Source organism: Dendrobates tinctorius, unplaced genomic scaffold, assembly GCF_039654945.1.
Source record: "Dendrobates tinctorius isolate UK_male_01 unplaced genomic scaffold, ASM3965494v1 ptg000047l, whole genome shotgun sequence".
NCBI classification, from domain to species: Eukaryota; Metazoa; Chordata; class Amphibia; order Anura; family Dendrobatidae; genus Dendrobates; species Dendrobates tinctorius.
Window position 1 is genome coordinate 6,408,103 of NW_027361715.1, and position 26,296 is coordinate 6,434,398.

Consider the following 26,296-nt stretch of genomic DNA (forward strand, 5'->3'; position numbering starts at 1 on the left):
GATAACTATTAAATGACACACACACACACTCTTTGATTAAGGAACATGATAGGCCTCTCTAAACAGATATGTTTTGAGGGAGCATATAGAACTGTAAAAGTTGTGATTTGTCTTAATTTCTTGGGGTAGAGCATTCCAGAGTATTGGCGCAACTCGGGAGAAGCCTTGGAGCTGGGAGTGGGAGATACAGATTAGTGCAGAGGATAGTTGAAAGTCACTTGTGGAGCATAATGAGCAAGTAGGCCAATAAACAGAAATGAGGGAGGAAAGTTGGGGGGGTGCTGCACTGTGAAGAGCTTTGTGGGTGAAATCAAGCAGTTTAAATTATATCCGATAATAAATGGGCAGTCAGTGCAATGACTGGCAAAAAGCGGATGCCTCCAAGTACTGATTAGCCATATAGATGACCCTGGCTGCTGCATTAAGGATTAACTGAAGAGAGGAAAGTCAAGTGAGGGGGAGACCAACTAATAGGACATTACAGTAGCAGATTCTAGAGATGTTCTTTAGGTGCAAGCGACAAGAGCAGAAAAGAGATTGTATATGGGAGGTGAAGAAGAGATTGGTGTCAAACATAGCACCCAGACAGTGTGCCTGCTGCCTAGGTGCTATTATAATGCACCCACGGAGAAGGAGATGTCAGTTTTGCTAATGTGGAATTTAAGATATAGAGGAGACATGATTTTGGAAACTGTGGACAGACAGTCACAGGTGTTCTGAAGTACAGCAGGGGTGAAGTCAAGGTATGACGTGTATAGTTGTGTGTCATCAGCATATAGATGGTACTTAAAGCCAAATCTGATGGTGTGTCCAATTGGGGCTGTGTAGAGAGAGAAGAGAAGAGGGCCAAGGACTGAGCCATGAGGGACCCCAACAGTGAGATAAAGAGGAGAAAGGGAGCCAGCGAATGATACACTGAAGGAGCGGTCAGAGAGATAGGAAGATAAGCAGGAGAGAGCAGTGTCCTTAATGCCTATTGATTGGAGCACAGAGAGTAGGAGATGGTGGTCAACAGTGTTGAAAGCTGCAGAGAGGTCAAGAAGAATGAGCAGAGAGTGGTCACCATTACGTTTTGCTGTCAGAAGGTCAGTGGTCACTTGGATGAGTGAAATTTCTGTGTGATGTAGGGGGAAGAAGCCGGACTGTGATGGATGTAGGAGAGTAGGAGAGAGTGAGTGGAGAGGTAAAGGGTAAGGCGGGAGTAGACTAGGCGCTCCAAGAGTTTAAAGTAGAGATGAAGAGGAGATTGGAGACAGGGCTGTAGTTATTTGTGCAGGATGGGTCGAGAGAGTGTTTTCTTAATAATGGAGTAATGATAGAGTGTTGGAAGGAGAAGGCGAAAATACTAGAAGAGAGGGAGAGATTGAAGATTTTAGTTAGGTGAGTAGTGATGACTGGAGGAGATGTGAGGGAAAGGGTTTCAAATCAATCAATCAATCAATCAAATCAATCAAATTTATTATCGCCAAGTACATATTACATATATACAAGGAATTCTTTGTGGCAAAGAGGCAACATAATATATAACAACAGATACAACAAGTAACATCTAACAAGACAGATACAGTATATAGCCTACACATGACGATTTAATTGTTGAACAGAGAGTGGATAGAAGCTGTTCATATGGCGGTTGGTGCTGCATTTGGGGACTCTGAAGCGACGTCCTGAAGGGAGTAGTTGGAATGAGGAGTGTCCCGGGTGAGAGGGGAGGGATCGGATGAAATTTTCAATGCGTGGGATCGAATACTCTTATCATAAAGATCCTGGATTTTAGGCAGGGGGGAACCTATAATTCTCTCTGCTGTTCTAAAAGTCCTTTGTAAGCGGAGTTTGTCATGCGCAGTGGCTCCCCCATACCAGACTATCAGAGAGGAACAAATCACAGATCTGATGACAGCATTAAAGAATAAGATCAGCAGATTCTTAGACAAACCATATCTTTTCAGCTGACGCAGGAAGAACATCCTCTGTTGTGCTTTTCTTATAACAGCATCCACATTTTTCCCCTATTTAAGATCATGAGAGATGATAACACCAAGGAATTTGGTCTCTGTGACCCTAAGAACCACTTCGTCATGGATGTAGATTGGAAGTATCTCATGTTGATCTTTCCTAAAATCCACAACCATCTCAGCAGTTTTTTTAGTGTTGAGTACAAGATTATTGGCTTTACACCAGTCACATATTCTTTCCACCTCACTCCGATACAAGTCTTCAGCATTTCCCCTGATGAGACCAATCAGTGTCAAAACATCTGCAAATTTCAAGATTTTTACTGAGTCTGCTGAAGAGATGCAATTATTCGTATAGAGAGAAAACAGTAACAGGGACAAAACACACCCCTGAGGTGCCCCGATGTTTGTGACCAAGGTGTCCGAAGTGAATGGTCCAACTTTTACACTCTGTATCCTGGCTGTCAGGAAGTTATAAATCCACAAGCATAAGTTGAGAGGGACTCCAAGAGCTACCATTTTCTTATGAAGTAAATTCGGATCAATGGTATTGAATGGTTTCAGTAGTGCATGTAGTAGGAAGAGAAGAAGAGAGTATGGAAACGTCTTTTTCTGTGATGGGATCAAATGTGGAGAGTGAGCCAGGGGAGATGTAGGGAGGGATGAGAGTCACGGCATCTGGTGACTGGGAGGAGATTTCCTAATGAAAATTCTTTATTTTCTCTGTAAAGTGGGAGGCCAGGTCATCAGCACAAATGTCTGTGATAGGAGCCTGTGCTTTTGGACTAAGGAGGGAGTAAAAGGGGTCAAAAAGTTTATTTGGATTGTTGGATAGTGAGGAGATCATGATCGTTTAGAAGGTCAGTTTGGTGAGGTAAGGGCATGTGACACCCCAGAGTCCGGTTGTCACAGTTACATCGCCTCCCTCTATGAGGTGAAGTCATGCTTGGAGGCAGAAAAGGGACCCCCATGCCAGGCAGCATAGATTAAAAATCACAATTCCTGCTGCAGGTCAGAAAAGGGAGATGCCTTATAAATTCTGGCCAGCAGAGGGGGTTGGTGAGTAAGCTAGAGGTGAGCTGAGGGGGTTGTCTTGGAAACGAAGCAGCTGTGAACTGTGAGGAGAAATGACAAGGCAGTTAAAAAAACGTGAGGTAAAAAGATCTTTATGGAAGGTCCTGTCATTTCATGAGGGAGCTGATCTGAGAGGAGTTCAAGACAGGCAGCTGATCTCACAAGAGGGAAAGGACACAAGCAGAGACAGATAGGCTCTGGGAAATCTAAAATACTGCATATAGCAGACCCCTGAGTGAAGCGCTAATAGGAAGAAAAGGGACGTCAGAATCATGGGTGGTCAGGAGCTGTAAGTTCTGATCGCCGAATCTGAAAGTACAGGAAATTGTAAATTCCTGTGCGACATTGAACACCTGAGGGCACATCAGCGGATAAGGAGCCCGGGGCCAACGGTGAAAAGGATGGTACCCGTGGAATAGGCTCATGCTGACAGCCGTACAGGTTAGTGAAATCATCACGCAATTGAGGGTCGCAGCATAGTTATAAACAGCAGAGACCCACACACAAAGGGCAGAAGGAAAATCCTAAATCCCCACCTGGCAAGGTGGATCCCCTGAATGCCTCCAGGCGAGCTGGACTCATTCCATCACCTGTATGTAGTAGTCCGGATTGCAGCCAATTGCCAGTAAAAGGTAAAGAGACTGCACCTCTCTGTGTCTTTCTCTCATTTCTCTGCACCCCAACGTTCACAGCCATTTTGACTATTAATTTAGCATCTTTGCCCTGGGACTATTGATCTACCTGTGGAGAGCTATTTTCACCTCAGCTGTGACACACCAACAGTCTCATGGGAACAACACTGCAGCGCTGGTCGCCTCTGACCAGAATACCACAGGTGGCGTCACGTATTTAACCATCTATAAACTTTATCTTCATTTTTAGCACACAAATACCACACAACTTTCACCTATTTTATTACTGGATGCCTCTGGGCCACGGACCGGGTCACTGCCGCCGTGACACCGTCCCCCATTGAAGTCGATGGGCCCAATACCGAGTATCTCCAGGCCCCACGGGGCGCTACAGGCAGAGGTGTATGTCCTTAACATAAATTTGTAGTGGATGAAGTTTTCTGGTGTCTGAGTTTTCCGCCATAGGCGTTCGGCACTCCTAGAGCATCGCTGGAGAAATCTAGTTTGCGATGTGAGCCAGGGCTGTTTTACTCTGTGATTGTACATTCTGATGGTGAGAGTCGCTACTTGGTTAAGGATGCTTCTGAGAGTGTAATTGTAGAGTTGTACAGCCAGATCAGGACAGGAAAAACAAGAGATTGGGAACAGTGATGAGTGTAGGGAGTCTGCAAATGTATGAGGGTTAACGGCTTGCAGATTTCTGAATGTGTGGTAGGTAGGAGTGTGCTAGGGTGGACAAGGATTTGTGCATGTGAAGGAAATAGTGTGGTGGTCGGAGAGGGTAAGAGGCAAGCTATGTAGGTAGGAGATTGAACACAGCTAGACAAAGATCAGATCAAGGGTGTTATCATCTTTGTGTGTCTCAAAGGTTGAGATCTGTGAGAGGCAAAGAGAAGTAGTTAAAGATAGAAGCTGGGATGCAGATGGGGAAGTGGGGCTGTTTATGGGGATATTGAAGTCTCCCAGCTTAAGGGTTGGCAATTCTGAGGACATGAATTGCGGCACTCAGGCAGAAAAATGGTCAAGGAACTGGGTGGATGAGCCTGGGGGACGGTATAAGACTGTAACTCTGAGGGAGAGGGGAAGGAAGAGCCTAATGGTGTGGACCTCAAAAGAAGGAAATGAGAGTGTTGAAACTGGGGAGATGATCTGGAAAGTGCATTGTGGGGACAGGAGTATTCCTACTCCACCATCTGGTCTGTTAGAAGGGTCTAGGGAATAAGAGAAATGTAAGCCGCCATGAAAAATAGCAGCAGGAGAGACAATGTCAGAATCCTAATAATAATCTTTATTTTTATATAGCACTAACATATTCCGCAGCGCTTTACAGTTTGCACACATTATCATCACTGTCCCTGATGGGGCTCACAATCTAAATTCCCTATCAGTATGTCTTTGGAATGTGGGAGGAAACCAATGCAAACACGGGGAGAACATACAAACTCCTTGCAGATGTTGTCCTTGGTGGGATTTGAACCCAGGACTCCAGTACTGCAAAGCTGCAGTGCTATCCACTGAACCACCGTGCTGCCCTCAATCCAGGTTTCAGTGAGGGCCCACAGATTGAGAGAGTTGTTCATAAAGTAGTTGTACAGGAAAGGAATCTTATTGCATACAGAACATGGATTCCAGAGAGCACAATTAAAAGAAGATGATGGAGTACAGTTAATGCTAATGAGGTTAGTAATGTTTTGGTGTGTCCTGGGGGAGAGGTTGTAGTTGGCGGATGGTGGACTGAGGTTGGCGGAGATATCCCCTGAAATAAGTAGCAGTAGGAGGAGAAAGAGCAAGCGGTGCTTGGATTGGTGACATGTTTTTTGTGTGATCTGTTTGGGCAAGCTGGATTGAGATTTTTCAGGAAGGTGAAAACAGCTTGGGAACTGTACATGGGATAGGCAAGTAGAGAGAGGCTGATGTGGATGACTGGTGATGGAGGGGGATGGGGTGGTGAATGTGGACAATAGCATCTACAGTATAATAATAATGTTATTATCATAATGCTTATTATCAGTATGGCTCGGTCGGCAACCTCTATAGAGTTAAATATAAAATTTGTATTATTATTATTATTAACCTATTATTATTAATTATTGTTATTGATGATATGCATTAGGTAGTCTCTAGAGTAAGTTACTGTCAAATCTGCAACACTTATTATACCTATCCTAATAATTATTATCGTTGATATAATTGATAAAAGGAGTATAAATTAGTAAACCTCTTTAGAATAAAATACTGTATGTTCTGTAATAATAACAGCAACCACCTCTATTTAGACTTAAAACTTTAAATTAATTAACAGGAGCTCTTATTTGTATAGCGTGACTTTTTTTTTATATCACAATTATCTGTATGTAAATCTTTAAACCCGAGCCGAATATGGGAGGAAATTCTGTTTGTTTAGACACCGCGCCCTCCCCTTCTATACCACACAAAAAAAAAGAAAAATAAACAATTCCAAAGTGTTCATTTCTCTCTTGATAGCCAAATACCATTAGCCAAAAGCCAAATTCCGCTAGGCACAGCTGGCATTCATCCATCAAACAGGTTGGAAAATGAAAACTTGTACAATAAAATGAGTCCCTTGTTGCCACTGAGTCACATTCCTATGGGATGTGGTAAGAAGCTGGAGAAATCGCTAATAGGGCAATGTCTCCTAAGATCTAAGACCTCAACCTTTTTCCTCCCTAAGTTTTCATAAACACTTCAAGTCGCCATGTAGGTTGAATTTCTATTCATAACGCAGCTGAGAAGCGTACATGTTGCTCCTCACCCTACTGTTCACACATATTTCATAAGCAAAACGTTCTGGAATGGCAGCTCCCAGATGTGTTCACAACTATTTTTTTTGAATAATTTAAGATCTGTTCAGTTTTATTTTCCGCGTTTCTGCTTAGGTTAAGACGAGGCTGAAAGAAAGATCTGAAATATTAGGCATGCGGCGCTAGGCTGTTGCGCCTAATTTTCTACACGTTCACACCCTACTGAAGTCTCTAGGAAGCTTCGAAAAGGCAAGTGAGGAAAAATGTCAGCAAACGTGTAAACAAACAGCTGCTTCCCGACATATGTATTTTCTTTGATATTTTTCAGGTGCCATAATCTACTATCCATATATGTCAAGCTTGTAACATTCGGCATAATTTAACCGTAATTGATAACGCAAGGGCAGATGGCCAGAAGTTTAAGCTTCTCCTTACATCCTCTTAGGTTGTTGAAGAAAACATAGCAGATGGTCCATCCGCTCTTTATTTATGTGTTGCTTCTAACTCCTTCGCCTTCATGATAATGGATCATTATTCCTTGCTGAGCACAAACAACCAATATGCTTTTAAATCTGCTTCGGGAAATTTCGTAAAAAGGAAGGGCTGCATTTCATAAGAATTTATGGATCTGCACTTAGCAGGGGAACAGTAGCATTAAATTATCTGCTTGCTGTCAGAAGCAATAATTTAATAACTTGACTTTGAGTGGTTTCAAATGTTGGCTTGGCTCGTTAATTTGACATTCGTAATTAACCCGCAAGTTTAGGTAATGAAGAGGCCAGGCGAAACTGTAAGATATAAAACAGTTCACATTAACCTCTTAATGATTGCAAATCATTATTTATGGAAACTGTCAAGGGGTTGTATGAGAATGCAAAAAAAAAGTGTCTTTACCACAGAAATATGACCATTTTAGTGCAGGGACACCAATTATTGACAATAATAGCGCTGTTTATTAACTTTTTACCAACCTATGACGCACCGGACCAGTACGTCATAGGCCAGTTCCCTGATTTTGATGCAGGCTCACATGAGAAGCCTGCATCTTTACTAGCACATGATGGCTGATTTAATCAGCCGTGATGTGTCTCTAACAGTTGTGGGTGAAGCCTATTTATCCTGTTAAATCCCATGCAGCAGGAGGGCACATAACTCTACCTGCCCATCGGCGGGCCCGTAATGTGATCGGGGCGCCAATGGGTTGTCATCATAGCCGATAGTTTCCTGAAGACCCCTGAGAACATGATTAATATAAAACCCAAAAAAGAATTGTGAAATCATACTTTTTTTTTTGCAATTACAACATAATTTTGTCCTTGCTTTCAAGTGCCTCACATGATAACATGAATGCTGCTCTTCAAAAGTCCACCTTGCCCCACAAAAAAAGAGCCCTCATATGGCTATATTGATGGAAATATAATAAAGTTCTGACTCTTGGAAAAAGGGATGGAAACAACTAAAATGAGAAAAAAAAGAAATATTTCCATGTTGTGAAGGGGCTAAGAAGAAAGCAGACTTTTACCTCCAAGCGCATGCAGTTCCTTTAGCCTAAAGTCATGCACAGACTTTTTGCAAAAAAAAATATGTACGGTATTTGTATTTTTAAGAGTGATTTTTTTGTGCTGCTAGTTGTTGCAATGAAATTATAGCTAATGCAATATTAATGGGTCAAATTTACTAAAACTGACTAACTGCAAACTTTTCCTAGGCATTTTTAAAATGCATAAAATGTATCAAATTGGTTCATTCTGTTTCTGATATATTTATCACTTTCTAACTGTTAAGTCTAATACTGGCCATACACAAAAGATAGCTGTCCGTTGCACATTAGTTTGTAAGACAACCATTTTTCTGGACTATTCATACTGATGAGCTTTTGGCTTTGCCAATCACTCATTTTTGTTTCTTTTTTAAGGGAACCTGTTAGTTGATTAATTCTGGCCAAAGCCACAGGCAGCATGAATCAGACCCTGGCTGCACATGCAAGGGTGGGGCGTCCATGGCCGAAGGTTACATCCATGCCTAGAAAAAGGGGTCTGACTGGGTGTAGGTTGTGTTACCTTAGTGATACGCCAATGCAGACCGCAAGTTGCCGCTTCACAAGATGAATAAGAGAGACCAGAATCCAAAAATTAAATTTTCTTTATGGAACAAACTGATAAAAGATATGTACATCCTATATAAGGAACCTGTAGAAGCGCACACTCGCGCGAAACAGCTGTCGTCCTAATCTTGCATCCAGCAAAAAAACTCTCCTGCCTCTGCTGTTTTAAGCTGTCCGAATAAAGCATTGGAATTTTAAGACGGTGAGTGCCATCTACTCTCCTTTTTGTCACATCCAGTATAAGGCATAGTACTTTAAGAATACACCTTCTGCTTAGATCAGAGGTTTAAACTTGAAGGATACATGTGGCAGCACATTTCTGTCATTGCTTGTTACACTGACAGAGCAGGTTACTATTGAGAAATCAATCTTCTCATCTTGTACGAACCACATGGGTTTAGTCGCTACAACCCTTCGCAACTCTACTCAACTTCCCATTAATTTGGACCACTTAGATATGGATGTGCAACTCCATTCCCATAAGTGTGTAAGTATAAAGCCCCCGTCACACACAACGAGATCGCTAGCGATATCGCTAAAGCATCACCGATTTTGTGACGCAGCAGCGATATTGCTAGCGATATCGCTATGTGTGTCACTTACCTCCGACCGGCTCCCCCGCTCGTTATCGCTGATCGCACCAGAACGTTCTGGACCATTTCTTGTTGGCCACTTCCTGCTGGGCTTCCTGCTGGCACCGACGAGCGATGCGTGGACGCGGGCGGGAGGACGTCTTCAACGCCGCATCTGACAGGTAAGTAACGACCGCCAACCGCTGCTATGTTGCTGGCGAGATCTGCCTGTTGGCAGCTCACTAGCGACCATTTAGCGATGCACCAGCGATCCTGACTGGGTCATATCGTGGTCGGAATCGCTGGTGCATCGCTAAATGTAACGGTACCCTTAAACTAGCTGAAACTCTGTAGGAGATAATTTGCCCCAGACTGGCCCGTCTTATCTTATAACACCAGGTCTCGTTGGGCATTCACTTTTTTGTTTAGTACAAATAGTGCTTGTGTGACACCCCAGAGACCGGTTGTCACAGTGACATTACCTCCCTCTAAGAGGTGAAGTCATGCATGGAGGCAGAAAGGGACCCCCATGCCAGGTAATAGATTTAATCACAATTTCCTGCTACAGGTCAGAAAAGGGAGATGCCTTATACATTCTGGCCAGCAGAGGGGGTTGGTGAGTCAGCTAGAAATCAGCTGAGGGAGTTGTCATGAAAAAAACAGCTGTGAGCTGTGAGGAGAAATGACAGTTTAAACGTGAGGACGTGAGGTAAAGAGATCTTTCTGGAAGATCCTGTCAGATAAAGATAGGCAGCTGATATGTGAAGAGGGAAAGCACAAGAGCAGAGACTGAGAGACTCTAGGGAAGCTAAAATACTGCATATAGCAGAACCCTGAGTGAAGCACTAAAGAGAAATGGGACATCAGAGTCCTAGGCTGACAGGAGCTGTAAGTCCTGATAGCCGAATCTGAAAGTACAGGGGATTGTAAATTCCTGTGCACATTGAACACCTGAGGACACGGCAGCGGATAAGGAGCCCGGGGCCGACGGTGAAGAGAACGGTACCCGTGGAATAGGCTCACACTGACAGCCGTACAGGTTAGTGAAACCATCACGAATAGCGGGTCGCAGCATAGTTATATACAGCAGAGACCCACACACAAAGCGCAGAAAGGAAGGTCTTAAATCCCCACCTGGCAAGGTGGATCCCCTGAATGCCTCCAAGAGAGCTGGACTCATTCCATCACCTGTATGTGGTACTCCGGACTGCAACCTATTACCAGTAAAAGATAAAGAAACTGCACCTCTCTGTGTCTTTCTCTCATTTATCTGCACCCCAACATTTACAGCCATTTTTACTATTTATTTAATATCTTTGCCCTGGGACTACAGCCCTACCTGTGGAGGGCTACAACATCATAGCTGCAACACAAAAAGAAAGCACAGAATAACAAATGTGCAAAAATACCCTGCAGTAAAAAATATGACAATAATCAGCAAGTGCTGGTAAAAAGATGACAACAAATACAGGGTATTCAGTCGATACGTTTTTTTGCAAAAAAAGTGTATACCAAGCTACTCCACCTCGTCAAGGTAAATCTAATGTATTTAAAACCTGAACATGTGAACCGTGTCTAAATGAACAGGATTAAGACAGGCGCTTCCTAGTATGGGCACGTGGTGTAAGACGGCTCTTTATGTGCATGTCACAGAAGAGAGGGGTGGGGTCTCTCAGACCATGTATTTTTGCACATTTGTTATTCTGTGCTTTCTTTTTGTGTTTCAGTCAGTGGGTGGTGTGAACACTGTCTGACCGACTTGTTCACATTTGTGCATGTCACATGTGTTTTTAATCCATTTTTTTCCTTGCTTTTGCATCGTTTGAGAGACCCCAGCTGTTTGCTCAGGTTTGGCTTTGCCCCAGTGGCCACAAGTGTCATTGCACTTAATGCTTTCTTTGCTTTGCCTTTTGCCCCGGTGGTCACTGGAGTTATAGCAGCTTTTGCCCCTGATCATTTGACCATTCCCTTTTCCTATATAGGGTCACATGGTCTATGAGCATGGGTTGGTGATAGCGTCTTTTTGGGATTCCAACCACGGTGAAGGGAGCAGCTGGCTGGAAGGTAGGAGCCACAGCTGGAACTGGTGTGAACTCTGTCTGCCCGGTGTCCGCAGTGGAGTGAGATGGTGAAGGTGGCAGCTGGCTCTAAGGTGTCGAGCCACTGCGAAAAGTTAATCCGGTGATGCACTCTGCTGCCTGGTGCTGCAGCAGAGCAAGATAAGTGTTTTGGTGTTCCCCCTGTTTGTATTTTTCTCTGGTGTGTATTAGTACAGCGGTGGGGCCAGTGCCTGCACCACTCAGCTCCTTAGCAAGGGATAGGTGTAGGGTGTGCTAGGGTGACAGGTATCCTGATCGGCGTCCGGTGAGAAACCGGCATAGGGAACGTTAGGAGTGTGAGGGACACTGACTCAGGGGAGTGCAGGAGGTCTCCAAGTCCCCATTCCCTATCGCAGGGCTCACCGTTGTAACTGTTTCCCTTTCCCCTGTGTCTTATTGTATTAGTTACCGGCCTGCTGGACTTGTCACACAGGACAATTACACGTGCCGTGTCCTGTTGTTTTAGTTACCGGCCTGCGGGTCGTGTCACACAGGACAGGGCATGTGACATTATCACCAACCGGACATTTTTGCTGGTGAGCCATGGGCCAAGTTCAGACTTGTGAGCAGTTGCTGCTGGGCCTCACTGAAATGAGTGAGGAGCTGCATGGTGAGCAGCAGCAGCAGTTATCAGGGTCTGGGGCTTCAGCTCAGATGCAGGCTCAACCAGAGCCCAAGTTATCCCTCCCAGACAAGTTTTTTGGAGGGAGAGATAAATTCTTGTTTTTTCAGGAGGCCTGCAAGCTACATTTCAGGCTCCACCCTCGTTCACTAGGGAGTGAGGAACAGCAGGTGGGGTTCATTATAGCCCACCTTGGAGGTGATCTCCTATCCTGGGCCTTCTCCCTGCTGGACGATTCACCATCTCTATGGTCGGCGGATGAGTTTTTTGCGGCTTTGGCAAGTATGCCCCCTGGGGTCTTTGCTGAGGTGGAGGACTCACAGGTGCAGGTGGATGAGCCCAGGCAGGTGGGAGGAGTTGGTTCCACAGCGGTGTTGCCTGCAGATCGTCGTGATGTGGGGGCATGTTTTAGCTGTGGGCAGACTGGTCATGTTTTCAGGCTCTGCCCAGTGCGCGCCAAATCTTCTGTACCATCTAAGGAGCCGCACCCCCCTGGTCATGTGGAGGGAGGCGACCAAGGAGTGTATATTTCCTCCATCTCGCCCTCAGAAGGTACTATGTCAGCAGAGGTGATGGTTGGCGAGGTACCTGAGGGCATACCGGTGCTTGTGAGCAGTGGAGCTGAAGTCAGTTTGGTGGATGCTCAGTTTGTTCAGACTCATGGTCTGAGGTGTGAGACGGCGGACAAACCTATAAGCGTCCAGGCCATTATCTCTGTCCCACTGAGCCAGGGGAGTTAAACCTAGTCATAGAAGACATTATGCTGTATTGTGAACATCATGATGAGTCCCAGTCATACTGCGTCTTGGAGGAAAAGCCAGCACCTATCGTTGTGGGCCCCCTTGGTCTAAAAAATACAACCTGATCTTAGATGGGTGGACTAGGGAAGGAGTCAGCTGGGAGCAGTCGTGTGAGAGCTGCTGCCTAGGGGCTACTCTCCCTGCCATCTCTCTACAATTGTCCCCTTCCTCTCCAGTGAGAGCAGCAGAGATGCTGCGGGAGTGTAGGGGCAAGGCTCTACCCTCGCCATTAGCCAACCCTGAGAGGCGCAGACCTCGTAGTAGGAGGGGTTGGAGGGTGGTGTTTCCCTTGGTAAATTGCAGGAGTGAGAGAGTGGTGACACAGGGGGATGCCTCTGTTGTCAGTTCCAGAAAGAGTTCACCCTATTTTGACAAACGAATGTGTGGCAATAAACGTTCAGGTCCGGACCTGTGTGTGAACAAGCATGTAAGGGTGGCCACCAAAAACATCCAGTGGAAGTGTGTTGCAGGGGTCTGGAATTCTCAGGTGATCGGGCCGTATCTGGTGTCAGCTGTCCAGGGCCCGGAGTCTTACCAGCTCGAATTAACCCCAAACATACACATACACAACTCGCTCCCCAGTTCGGCGCTTCTGAGATGTGTGGTGCCTCCAGAACATACATTGCCAATACCAGCGGTGCTCATTTGTCATCAACCTAACGTGCAGGTAGTTGCAGGGGTGAACTCTGGATCTTGGCGTCCCCGCTGTGGGTGGTTCCCTGGTGAGGAGCGTTCTTGAGGGTCCAGAGGCCCCTCATTAAGGGGAGGGTACTGTCATGATCCAGGTTGGATCATGACAGATAAATGCATAAGTAACCTTTTTTTCTTTGAGCTGTTTGCTCAGGTTTGGTTTTGTCACGGTGGCCACAAGTGTCATTGCACTTGATGTTTTCTTTGCTTTGCCTTTTGCCCCCGGTGGTCACTGGAGTTATAGCAGCTTTTGCCCCTGATCATTTGACCATTCCCTTTTCCTATATAGGGTCACATGGTCTATGAGTAGGGGTTGGTGATAGCGTCTTTTTGGGATTCCAACCATGGTGAAGGGAGCAGCTGGCTGAAAGGTTGGAGCCACAGCTGGAACTGGTGTGAACTCTGTCTGCCCGTGTTCGCAGCAGAGTGAGATGGTGAAGGTGGCAGCTGGCTCTGAGGTGTCGAACCACTGCGAAAAGTTAATCCGGTGATGCACTCTGCTGCCTGGTGCTGCAGCAGAGCAAGATAAGTGTTTTGGTGTTCCCCCTGTTTGTATTTTTCCCTGGTGTGTATTAGAACAGTGGTGTGTTATGAATGGGAAACCGAGGAGGAAAAACAAGACAACAAGCGAAGTCTCAGAAAACCAGAGAAGTTGGTAACAATGCAGATTGCAGATCCTTGATCTTAACCGCAGAACTAGAAGCAGTTGTGGAGCGTTTCTACGTTGGTCCTAGACGCCTCGTCACAACCGGAGAACTACATAAGCCTAAAGCAGGAAAAGAGGAAAACTAACTGCCCCAGAGCAGACCCCAAAGGAAAGGCTTCCCCCACATGTATTGACAGTGAAGCAAGATGAAAATAAGAAACAAAGGCAGGAAAATAGGCTGAGCAAACAATGGGGCCCGGCTAACTAAAAAGGACAGAAAAGGAAAGACACTGTCTGCAATCTGCCAAAAACAACCTACAAAAATATTGTCCAACACTTCTGATAGCAAAATTAACCCTGAAGTCACTAGACTTCTTAACCTATATCAGCACTAAAATATTCTGAGACAGAGCAAAAAAGAGGCCAATCTAATAAGGGACAAAAAGCAGATTGGCAAATACTGAATAATAGGAGTGGAATTTCAGCATAGCCCCAGCAGGGGCAAGCTGATTACACAACAAACTGAATTGACCAACAAGCGCAAGTGTGAACATTAGTAAAAAACACTTAACTTGAGAAGACTGGAAGAGAGCTGAAGTCCAGGACCTGAGAAGCAGACTGAATCACCAGCACCCGGATAAGGCATCGGCTGTCTTATATCCAGTCTGATACTCCAGAGATCCAATCGTTATCTTCCTCACCAGGTGGCAGATCACTAGCACTCAAACCAACCACACTACCTCCCGTACCACCAGAGGGAGAAAGGAAGGGGAACTCTCAACTGGTGGAGCAGAAAATGAGTTCATGACAGTATCCCCCCTTGAGGAGGGGTCACCGAACCCTCATCCATGCCACCAGGCCGATCAGGATGGGCCCGGTGAAAAGCACGAACCAATTTATTGGCATGAATATCAGAGGCAGAGACCCAAGAATTATCCTCCTGGCCACAACCCTTCCATTTGACCAAATACTGGAGTCTCCATCTAACCAATCGAGAATCCAATATTTTCTCTACCTCATATTCCACATTGCCTTTAACCAACACAGGATCAGGAGGTGCCGCCACAGGAACTACTGGCTCAACAAACCTCTTCAACAGTGACTTGTGAAATACGTTATGGATTTTTAATGTAACTGGAAGAGCCAATAGAAAAGAAACAGGATTAAGAATCTCCAAAATCTTATAAGGTCCAATAAATCTTGGCTTAAATTTTGGAGATGCAACCTTCATAGGAATATTCTTAGACGACAGCCAAACCATATCACCCACTATAAACCGGGGACCAATGGTCCTACGCCGGTTGGAAAAATGCTGGGCCTTTTCCTGAGAGAGTGACAACTTATCCACCACTTGGTCCCATATCTGATGCATTCTCACAACCACAGTGTCCACACCTGGGCAGGACGAAGATTCCACTTGCCCTGAAGAGAATCGAGGATGAATCCCAAAATTACAGAAAAAGGGTGACATCAGAGTGGCAGAACTAGCTCTATTGTTCAGCGCAAATTCGGCCAAGGGCAAAAATGAGACCCAATCATCTTGATCAGCAGATATAAACATCTTAAATAAGACTCCAGTGTCTGGTTTGTTCTCTCAGTCTGCCCATTGGTCTGGGGATGAAACGTGGAGGAGAAGGATAACTGAATTCCCAGATTAGAACAAAAGGCTTTCCAAAATCTGGAAACAAACTGGACCCCTCTATCGGACACAATGTTCTCAGGAATCCCGTGTAACCGAACTACCTGTTGTAAAAACAAGGTCACCAACTCAGCGGAAGATGGCAACTTTGGGAGTGGTACAAGATGGACCATCTTTGAAAATCTATCACATATCACCCAGATAACAGTCATTCTCTGAGAGACAGGAAGATCAGAAATAAAATCCATAGAGATATGGGTCCATGGCCTCTTGGGCACCGGCAGGGGCATCAGCAACCCACTAGAACGAGAACAGGGTTTAGACCGAAAACAAGTCCCACAGGACTGTACAAAATTCCTGACATCACAAGATAAGGCAGGCCACCAAAACGACCGACTCACCAAATCTCTAGTACCAAAAATACCCGGATGACCTGCCAATGCGGAGCAATGGACTTCAGACATCACTCTCTTTCTCCACTCGTCAGGCACATACAATCTTCCCATAGGGCAACGCTCAGGTTTATCCTCCTGAAATTCCTCCAGGGCGTGTCTCAAATCGGGCGAAATGGCAGAAAGAACTACCCCCTCACCTAGGATAGTAGTAGGCTCGGTCACATTAAGAGAATCAGCAAAGAAACTCCTAGAAAGGGCGTCTGCCTTAATATTCTTAGTGCCCGGAAGAAAAGAGACCACAAAATTAAAACGCGTGAAAAACAAGGCCCATCTAGCCTGTCTAGGATTCAAGCGCTTGGCCGACTCCAGAAAAATCAGATTCTTGTGATCGGTGAGGACCACAAATTGATGTCTAGCTCCCTCCAACCAATGTCTCCACTCCTCAAATGCCCATTTCATGGCCAACAATTCCCAATTCCCCACGTCATAGTTGCGTTCAGATGGGGAAAACTTTAGAGAAAAGAAGGCACAGGGATTCATCTTAGAAGTCACAGGGTCTTTTGGGGACAATACAGCTCCTGCACCAATCTCAGAAGCATCCACCTCCACTTGAAATGGAAGTGAGACATCAGGTTGCCGTAAAACTGGAGCTGAAGTAAATCTCTGCTTAAGCTCCTGAAATGCTGACACAGCCTCAGGAGACCAATTCAGCACATCAGCTCCCTTCTTGGTCAGATCAGTCAGTGGTTTGACAATACTAGAAAAATTACCTATAAATTTACGATAGAAATTAGAAAAACCCAAAAACTTCTGGAGAGCCTTCAAAGAAGTAGGCTGAACCCAATCATAAATGGCCTGTACCTTGGCCGGGTCCATTTCAATAGTAGATGGAGACAAGATAAATCCCAAAATGAAATCCTCTGTATACCAAAGAGGCACTTCGATCCCTTAACAAACAGGGAATTCTCCCTCAAAATCCGGAACACAGTCCGGACATGTTCCACATGGGAATCCCAATCACTAGAAAAGATCAAAATATCATCCAGATAGATGATCAAAAACTTGTCCACAAAGTCTCGGAAAAAATCATTCATAAAGGATTGGAAGAAAGAAGGGGCATTAGAGAGCCCAAAAGGCATCACCAGGTACTCAAAATCCTGAGTATTAAACGCCGTCTTCCATTCATCCCCGTGCTTGATGCAAATAAGATTATACGCCCCCCTGAGGTCAAGCTTAGTAAACCAGCAGGCACTCTTGAATCTGGAGAATAAATCAGACATCAGAGGTAACGGGTACTAATATTTAACCGTCATCTTGTTAAGGGAACGATAATCAATACACGGTCTTAATGAACCATCTTTCTTGGCCACAAAAAAAAAACAAGCTCATAACGGTGATGAGGATGGTCTAATATGACCCCTCTCCAACGACTCCTTAATATAGGATCGCATAGCATCATGTTCGGGTACAGATAAGTTGAAAAGCCGACCCTTGAGAAATTTACACCCAGGCATCAACTCAATTGCACAGTCATAACTCCTATGAGGAGGCAAAGATGCAGACTTACTCTCACTAAAAACATCAGAGAAATCAGCCAGATAATCAGGAATATCATGAGACTGAGGAGAGGTGGAGAAAACAGGAGCATCCCTAGGAACACACTGACAACCCCAACTTACCACAGACACAGATTTCCAATCCAAAACTGGGTTATGAGTTTGCAACCAGGGGAACCCCAGAACAATAATATCATGCAAATTATGCAGCACCCAAAATTTACAATTTTCTTGGTGGTCTGGGGCAACTCGCATTATCACCTCGGTCCAAAACTGAGGTTTATTCTCCGCCAAAGGAGTGGCATCAATACCCCTCAAAGGAATGGGCGTCTGCAGAGGCGTCATGGACAAACCACAAAATTTAGCAAAGTCCAAATCCATCAGATTCAGAGCTGCTCCTGAATCCACAAAAGCCTTAGTGGAAAATGTGGACAAGGAGCAGATCAGAGTAATTGCCAAAAGGAACTTAGGTTGTATACTGCCCACAGCAAATGTGTGTGCAAAACGTTTCTCTCGTTTAGGGCAGACAGAAATAGTATGAGAGGCGTCTCCACAGAAAAAACACAGCTTATTACACCTTCTAAACTCCCAACATTGCGCCCAAGAAAAACCCCATCACATTGCATAGGTTCAGACATTTGTTCAAAAGATGGCAGTGCCTCCCGTGTAGTTTTATGTTCACGTAAACGCCGATCAACTTGAATGGCTAATGACATAGAGCCATCCAGACCAGAGGGAACAAGAAATCCCACCATAACATCTTTTACGGTCTCTGACAAACCTTTCCGAAAGAGAGCTGCCAATGCACTATCATTCCATGTAGTAAGGACCGCCCACTTTTGGAATTTTTGACAGTACAACTCTGCAGGATCCTGACCCTGGTTTAATGCCAACAGGGTTCTCTCAGCTTGATCAACGGCATTAGGTTCATCATGCAACAACCCCAAGGCTTGAAAAAATGCATCCACATTAGTCAGAATAGGATTTTCAGGTGTTAGAGAAAAAGCCCAATCTTGGGGATCGCCGCGCAGCAAGGAGATGATAATTTTAACCTGCTGCACAGAGCTCCCCAATGAGTTAGGCCTCAAAGGAAGAAATAATTTACAATTATTCTTAAAATTCAGAAATTTAGACCGATCCCCAGAAAACACATCAGGAGTAGGAATCTTGGGTTCAGCAGCATGTGACTGAATAATGTAGGTGGAAATTCCCTGTACTTCAGCAGCAAGCTGCTCCACACGATCAGACAGTTGCTTAATCTCCATTAGAAAAAAAAAATCCTCCTACGGCCCCAGAAAAAAAAAAAAGAGGAAAAAATACATTAAAAAAAAAAAATTCTGACACTTTTTTTTTTTCCTTCTCTAACAGCTTTTCCTGCTTTTGAGTACCCTAGAATCTGCGGTAAGGCTGGTGATTCTGTAATGAATGGGAATCCGAGGAGGAAAAACAAGACAACAAGCTAAGTCTCAGAAAACCAGAGAAGTTGGTAACTATGCAGATTGCAGATCCCTGATCTTAACCGCACAACTAGAAGCAGTCGTGGAGCGTTCCTACGTTGGTCCTAGATGCCTCGTCACAACCGGAGAACTACATAAGCCTAAAGCAGGAAAAGAGGAAAACTAACTGCCCCAGAGCAGACCCCAAAGGAAAGACAGCCCCCACATGTATTGACGGTGAAGCAAGATGAAAATACAAACAAAGGCAGGAAAATAGGCTGAGCAAACGATGGGGCCCGGCTAACTAAAAAAGGGCAGAAAAGGAAAGACATTGTCTGCAATCTGCTAAAAACAACCTACAAAAATATTGTCCAACACTTCTGATAGCAAAATTAACCCTGAAGTCACTAGACGTCTAAACCTATATCAGCACTCTGAAATATTCTGAGACAGAGCAAAAAAGAGGCCAATCTAATAAGGGACAAAAAGCAGATTGGCAAATACTGAATAATAGGAGTGGAATTTCAGCATAGCCCCAGCAGGGGCAGGCTGATTACATAACAAACTGAATTGACCAACAAGCGCAAGTGTGAACATTAGCAAAAAACACACTTAACTTGAGAAGATGGGAAGAGAGCTGAAGTCCAGGACCTGAGAAGCAGACTGAATCACCAGCACCCGGATAGGGCGTCGGCTGTCTTATATCCAGTCTGATACTCCAGAGATCCAATCGTTATCTTCCTCACCAGGTGGCAGATCACTACCACTCAAACCAACCACACTACCTCCCATCACCATGAGAGGGAGAAAGGAAAGGGAACTCTCAACTGGAGGAGCAGAAAATGAGTTCATGACAGTGGTGGGGCCAGTGCCTGCACCACCCAGCTCCCTAGCAAGGGATAGGTGTAGGGTGTGCTAGGGTGACAGGTTTCCTGATCGGCGTCCGATGAGAAACCGGGATAGGGAACGTTAGGAGTGTGAGGGACACTGACTCAGGGGAGTGCAGGAGGTCTCCAAGTCCCCGTTACCTATCGCAGGACCCACCGTTGTAACTGTTTCTGGGACGCCCTCACACCCAGGGCTCTGGGGTACTCGTTACCGGGCCTGGTGGATCTCATTGGAAGTTGTCAGGGTAGCTGTGACGCGGCCCGTGGCCCTGGGTGCCCATTGTAAATGTTTAGTGTGAATGAATAAGTCGTGGCGCCACCTGTGGTATTCGGCAATGTAGATGTTAGGCCGACGCTGCATACAGGTCCTCTGGGACAGATGGTGTGGTGCAGCAGTGATGGTATAGCCCTCCACAGGCAGGGCTGTTGTCCCAGGGCAGAGTAGATATGGTGACACTTAGGTGATGTAGTGTCAGGCGCAGGGGATGTAGCAGTGCCAGGCAGGTTGACGCTGGAATAAGTGGAGGACACCAGGGCATGTAGTTCCAAAGCTTTACTCACAGTCTGTTGTACAAACAGGTGCCCACTTCCATGCCGTGTCCTCTGGGTCTGGGACTCAGTCAATCCCCATGCCAGATGGAATACTCCTTTCCAACACTCCGCCAACTTGTGCCTTTCTGAATGTCTCCTCTTATAGCGCCTTTAGTTACACCGGAGTTCCTCCTGTCTGATGTTCCTATGAACTCTACTTGTACGGCAGACAGCTGTAGCCTGCTTCGGGGACTCCTTGCGACTAAGTCCCGGCTCACTATCCAGTTGCTGTTGTGCCCCCAAGTCTTGTGTGGGAATAAAGTGGTCACTACTTATATTCCTCCGGTGTCTGCTGCAGGACCATTAGTATCCGTACAACCTCGGGGACCGGGCCCCGGCCTTGCGCTTAGAACTATTAGGAAGGGTCTCTTCTCACCCACGTCCTCTGTTCTCATTTACTCCTCACGTTCTGTACTAATCCTTTCTTTCTATGGAGAGTCAAGCTTTCATTCTATGTTGTTCTCTCTCTCTCCCTTTCCCGCGCCAGCAGATCCAGATCACTGGGATCTGCTGCAGCACTTCCATCCATCTATCCCTCTCTCTAGGGATCTTCTTCTCTCTCCAACCAACTACTGACTAACTCCCTTAAACTCTTCCCGCTCCTTGAAATGTAATCTAACTCGACCCACCTCCCAGCACGTTTCGTGTTCCAAGCAGGGAGCCACCAATGGGTGCTTTGCTATACTCCCAGAAGGGAGCCGCCGAAGGTGCTTTGCTACACTACTTTGTGGTGTGGGGTGCAGGTGTTGGAGCGTGGTCAGGATTCTCCACCTTACCTGGATGGTGGGGTACCACACTTCGGGAGGAGGTGCAGTACCTCTTTGGCGACTGAACCCTCAGGGGCGCCACATTTCCCTTTCCCCTGTGTCTTGTTGTATTAGTTACCGGCCTGCGGGACGTGTCACACAGGACAATTACATGTGCCATGTCCTGTTGTTTTAGTCACCGGCCTACGGGTCGTGTCACACAGGACGGGGCACATGACACCTAGAAGTTGTCTCCTCTCTTCCTCACACAATACCCTTCATTTATTCAGGTCTGGTAAAAGCTTCTTATCCTTTCAGTACTGTTCAGCTAACTAAGAAATAAGAAAACTGAACTCCTGTACCAACTTAATTCCTCAAAATATGGGCAGACCTATCTGTAGGCTAACTAAATGGTGTGGGGCACGGAATAGACAACACAACATGGAAAAACAGGTTAATGCATTACATTGCAATAAGATCCTCAAGTGGGGAGTCAATATCTCCTGCTCTCCTTTACACACAATTGCATACAGTATTATTTTACTCTGAAATGCTTCAGTATTTAAAAAGAAAAGGTAGTTTACAGATCCAGCTTCTCGCCACACCACTCTAGGTGATAGACATCTCTTCCATGAGTATATGTCAAGATAGATCTGTCAATCAATTGCAGCAATGAAGGGAGAAGGCAGCTGATGCCAACAAAAGTCTAGCTTCATCTCCCCTACTGGTCCTTTACATTATATTTTCTAAAATTGTGATGTTTCAGAAATTGTGCTGCCATGCTCCAACTTGTGCTGCCCATTTTTTGGACTGCATGACTTGAGTGACAGAATCTCTTTAACACTGTAGGATATAGAAGAAAAATAAGGAAATACTGGAAAAAAATTATGGCTCATGGGTTGAAGTACGTGTCTCAATACCCTGGATGTGCATTCATCAGGCCTCAGTAGACTTACAGCATCGTACATCACCTATTATGGTGGCCATCATGCATAAGTGTAAGGTATATGTATTTGCATGGAGTTAAATCTGCCATCAGCAAACTGCTGCCTCACCAAATGGACAAACTGGACTTACCAGTATTGCAACAACTCAGAACAAGGGTCTTCTTGCTATGAGTACAGAGGTTTCAGTCCTGACACCCCACCCTGGTCAGTCTGAGCTTCAAAGGGAAATAGATGGCCATTATAACCTAGCTGAATAATTGTTATGTACTGTATAGAAGGAATAGCTAGAGACACTGGATATTTGAAATGCAAGGTCCTGGCACCTGAATTAGCCCACTGTCCAGTCACAAACAGCAATTTTTAAACACTCTAATCCAGGACATCTTGGAAACCCAAGCCCAGGGCGAGACATATAAAAGCTGGGCTACAAAATGGAAAAGTGTTCACATGTTGGGGTCAATGTCTGCTGATTGTGATCCATAATTCATTTATCATCGTATTTTAATCACTGGTTTTTATATATGTCAAACCTTAAATCTTTAATAAGTTTGATCCTTGTATACTATGAAGAATCCATGGCCATTCAAAAAGTGTGTGACCTTTTTTTAACTGTTAGACAATAGCATTTTTTGGGACTCATGATCCGATATATTTAATAAGCAGTGACAGTGTGTTGTGTGCCCAGGGTGTGTAATGTGTGTCAGAGTGTGAATTATGCTCACTTTATGGCCTAGAACAGAAGTTGAGGGTTGGATTGAGTAGGAGGAGGAAAATCATCCCTTGCCATGTTACGTGCTGAGAATTGTGTATGTGATAGATACATGTTTCAGCACCATGTAGGTTCCTTCATCAGACCTTCATCAGGTGCCTTCATCAGGCCAACAGTTAGCCTACAGCATCATAAAGCATCTATTATGGTTGCTATCTTGCATAAAAAAAGACAAGGAGGAGCAGCAGCAGGTCCACTCTTTGCAAGTTCATAGACAGAGTTTTCATTCTTAGAAGCACATCTGGCTAAAGTAATCACTTCTGCTTAATTTCAGATTCACTACATTTACCCAAAACCTCTACACTATGGAGCGCTGCATTTTTGTATTTTTCTTTTATATTCAGGCTCTCTTTTCTAGGAAGGATACAAGGAAAAGCTGCTGCCAAACATCAGTGGCAGCCATTTATCTCTTATTAAAAGAAAAGAATTGTCTGTTGAAATTCCAAATGTCGGATCCTTCTCTTTCCCAATATCATCTGTTGGAAGAGCATTGGAAGTTGTTCATAGACATCAGGCAGTTAGCTGGTCTTGTCAAAAATGTTGAGTTTTGTCAACTTTCATTTAATGTGTATGGAACTTTTCATTTCCACCACCTATTATTTGATTTACTTTGCTGTTAAAATTTGCCACCTCTAATGTAGACGACAGACTTTCTTGGTAAAACTAACCCTCTTACAAGACAGCTCCTTGTCAAGTAGGTCAAAAAGAATGTTTTAAACAGACCGTAAATGTTTTTCAAGGCATGCAAGATAGTTTTTTAGTTGTAAATAAAGCCATATAAGCATTAAAGAAACCCAGCCCCAATGTATTTTGTCTTGAGGCGTTTTGGTCTCATTTCATTGGTCTGTAGCATTCTTTCAGACAGGAGCTCTGATAATTAGTGTTGAGCATTCCGATACCGCAAGTATCGGGTATCGGCTGATACTTGCTGTATCGGAATTCCGATACCGACATCCGATATTTTTTCAATATCGGGCATCGGAATCGGAAGTTCAAAGTTGATTGACAGCCGAAATGACGTCATCATGATGCGCGGTGTGTGCGCATCATGATGCGCCGTCATTTCGGGCCTTCCGGGGGTCTCTGCCGGCCTGCCGGGGGGCTGTGCCGGCCTGCCAGGGGGCTGTGTGGACTGCCCGGGGTCTGTACCGGCCTGCCGGGGGGCTGTGCCGGCCTGCCGGTGGTCTGTGCACCCTGTGGGGGTCTGTACCGGCCTGCCGGGGGGCTGTGCCGGCCTGCCGGGGGGCTGTGCAGGCTCCGGTGGTCTGTGCAGGCTCCGGGGGGCTGTGCAGGCATCGTCCGATGGGACTACAAGTCCCATCGGGCGATGCCTGCTACCATGACAGTGATTGACACATTAGCCAATGATGGGACAGTAGTAGTCCCATCATCCGGCTAATGTGTTAAATGTAAAAAAAAAAAAAAAAAATACTACATTCATACATACTACATGCATGCTACATACATACTACATGCTACATACATACTACATGCTACATACATACTACATATATACTACATACATACTACATACATGCTACATACATACCACATACATAACACATATATACTACATGCATGCTACATACATACTGCATGCTACATGCATGCTACATACATACTACATGCTACATACATAGTACATATATACTACATGCATGCTACATACATACTACATGCTACATACATACTACATGCTACATACATACTACATACATACTACATATATACTACATGCATGCTACATACATACTACATGCTACATACATACTACATACATACTACATATATACTACATGCATGCTACATACATACTACATGCTACATACATACTACATGCATGCTACATACATACTACATGCATGCTACATACATACTACATGCATGCTACATACATACTACATGCTACATACATACTACATGCTACATACATACTACATACATGCTACATGCATGCTACATACAATACATTCATACAATACATACATAGACATACAGTACATATAACATAGAGTACCATACTTACCAATACTTGTCACATTGTTCCCCAAAGCCATTGTCTTTTACGGAATAAATATTAACATAACAAACCACAAAAATACTCACCCATGATTCGAAGCAGTCCACGAGTGTGTCCCACGACGATCTTGGGTAGAGAACTGCAGCATCAGCTGATGCTGCCGCTCTCTACGGGCTGCAGGAATCCAATGACGGAAGGTAGGTATCCTTCCGCACTGTATTCCTCCGCCACTTGAAAAAAAAAGTCCCTAGTCTCACTTTATGGTAAAAGCTTTGTAGTATGTATGTAGTATGTATGTAGCATGTAGTATGTATGTAGCATGCATGTAGCATGCATGTAGTATGTATGTAGTATGTATGTAGCATGTATGTAGTATGTATGTAGCATGTAGTATGTATGTAGCATGCATGTAGTATGTATGTAGCATGCATGTAGCATGCATGTAGTATGTATGTAGTATGTATGTAGCATGTAGTATGTATGTAGCATGCATGTAGTATATATGTAGTATGTATGTAGTATATATGTAGCATGTAGCATGCATGTAGTATGTATGTAGTATGTATGTAGCATGTAGTATGTATGTAGCATGCATGTAGTATGTATGTAGCATGTAGTATGTATGTAGTATGTATGTAGCATGTAGTATGTATGTAGCATGCATGTAGTATGTATGTAGTATGTATGTAGCATGTAGTATGTATGTAGCATGCATGTAGTATGTATGTATGTAGTATTTTTTTTTTTTTTTTTTACATTTAACCCCTTCGCACCCGAGCCTGTTTTTGCCTTCGTGACCGGGCCAATTTTTTCAATTCTGACCAGTGTCACTTTATGAGGTCATAACTCTAGAACGCTTCAACGGATCCAGCTGATTCTGACATTGTTTTCTCGTGATATATTGTACTTCATGACAGTCGTAAAATTTCTTTGCTATGACTTGCGTTTATTTGTTAAAAATATGTAAATTTGGTGAAAATTTTGCAATTTTCAAATTTTTATTTTTATGCCCTTAGATCAGAGAGTTATATCACACAAAATAGTTAATACATAATATTTCCCACATGTCTACTTTACATCTGCACAATTTTGGAATCAAAATTTTTTTTTGTTAGGAAGTTATAAGAGTTAAAAGTTGACCAGCGATTTCTCATTTTTACAACAAAATTTGCAAAACCATTTTTTTTAGGGACCACCTCACACTTGAAGTGAGTTTGGGGGGTCAATATGACAGAAAATACCCAAAAGTGACACCATTCTAAAAACTGCACCCCTCAAGGTACTCAAAACCACATTCAAGAAGTTTATTAACCCTTCAGGTGCTTCACAGGAATGAATGGAATGTGGAGGGAAA